We start from the raw sequence: 1,174 nt of genomic DNA, 5'->3' as shown, positions 1-1,174 counted from the left end.
GTTCCTCTCCCTCAATAGATGAATGGTTAAAGAAACTATGGTACATATACACAATGGAATATTATGCAGCCATCAGAAAAGATGAAGTTATGAAATTTTCCTATACATGGATGTATATGGAATCTATTATGCTGAGTAAAATAAGTCAGAGGGAGAGAGATAAACACAGAATGGTCTCACTCATTTATGGGTTTTGAGAAAAATGAAAAACATTTGTGTAATGATTCTCAGAGACAAAATAGAGGAAGACTGGAGGGTCCAGCTCCTGACATGAAGCTCACCACAGAGATTGTTGGGTGCAGTCACAGAAATAATTACACTGAGAACTATCATAACAAAATGTGACTGAATGAGGGAAGTAGAAAGCCTGCCTAGAGTACAGGCCGGTGTGGGGTGGAGAAGAAAGGACACTTGGGATATTGGTGATGGGAACATTGCATTAGTGAAGGATTTTATATATATATATATATATATATATATATATATATATATATATATATATATGTATGTATATATATACATATATATGTATATATACATATATATGTATATATATACACACACATATATATATAATATAATAAAAAAGAAAAGATAAGGCCTCCCAATGCTTATCACAGACTGTGTTCTTTACACTGACTGTATAGAAAGAGGAGGTACAGTAAATACTCCCCATATGCACTTCAAACCAGGGCATTTGCCTGATCTGTATTGTGAATGGGGGGACAAAAAAAAAACAAAACAAAACATAGATTTACATAAATTAACATGTTCCTTTCCCCATTTCAATAATATATTTGTAGTATCTTAAAAATAATGGCTGGGATGATAGTCTTACACATAGCTGACCTGGGTTCAAAGCTTGACATCACATATGATCCCCAAGTACCACTAGGAATGACTCCTGATTATGAATCAAGAGTAAACCCTGAGCACTGCCGGTTGTGGCCCTAAAACAAAACAAAAAGTCCATTTTAAGTCTGGGAAATAGTTTAGCATATAGTGTTGCTTTCTACACAGTCAACCTATATTTAATTTCAGAACACCACTAAGAATAATCTCTGAGTGCAAAGCTACTAGTAACTCATGAGCATCACCAGATGTTGGAAGGAAAGGGACATGCAAAATAATCTCGGACTTATGGAGAATATAAAAAACAGTAGGGGAACAAAAA

At 34.4% G+C, this 1,174-nt stretch overlaps 1 non-coding gene across 1 annotated transcript; it reads left to right on the top strand.

The window, feature by feature from the left end:
* The first annotated feature begins 598 nt into the window (after positions 1-598).
* LOC125998455 (small nucleolar RNA SNORA51) lies at positions 599-731 on the top strand. Its single transcript, XR_007492023.1, has one exon. It is a non-coding gene; the product is annotated as a small nucleolar RNA SNORA51 (small nucleolar RNA).
* The last annotated feature ends 443 nt before the right edge of the window (positions 732-1,174 follow it).

Source organism: Suncus etruscus, chromosome 20, assembly GCF_024139225.1.
Source record: "Suncus etruscus isolate mSunEtr1 chromosome 20, mSunEtr1.pri.cur, whole genome shotgun sequence".
NCBI classification, from domain to species: Eukaryota; Metazoa; Chordata; class Mammalia; order Eulipotyphla; family Soricidae; genus Suncus; species Suncus etruscus.
The sequence above is the reverse complement of the archived record's forward strand: the minus strand, read 5'-3'. Positions and strand labels throughout refer to the sequence as shown.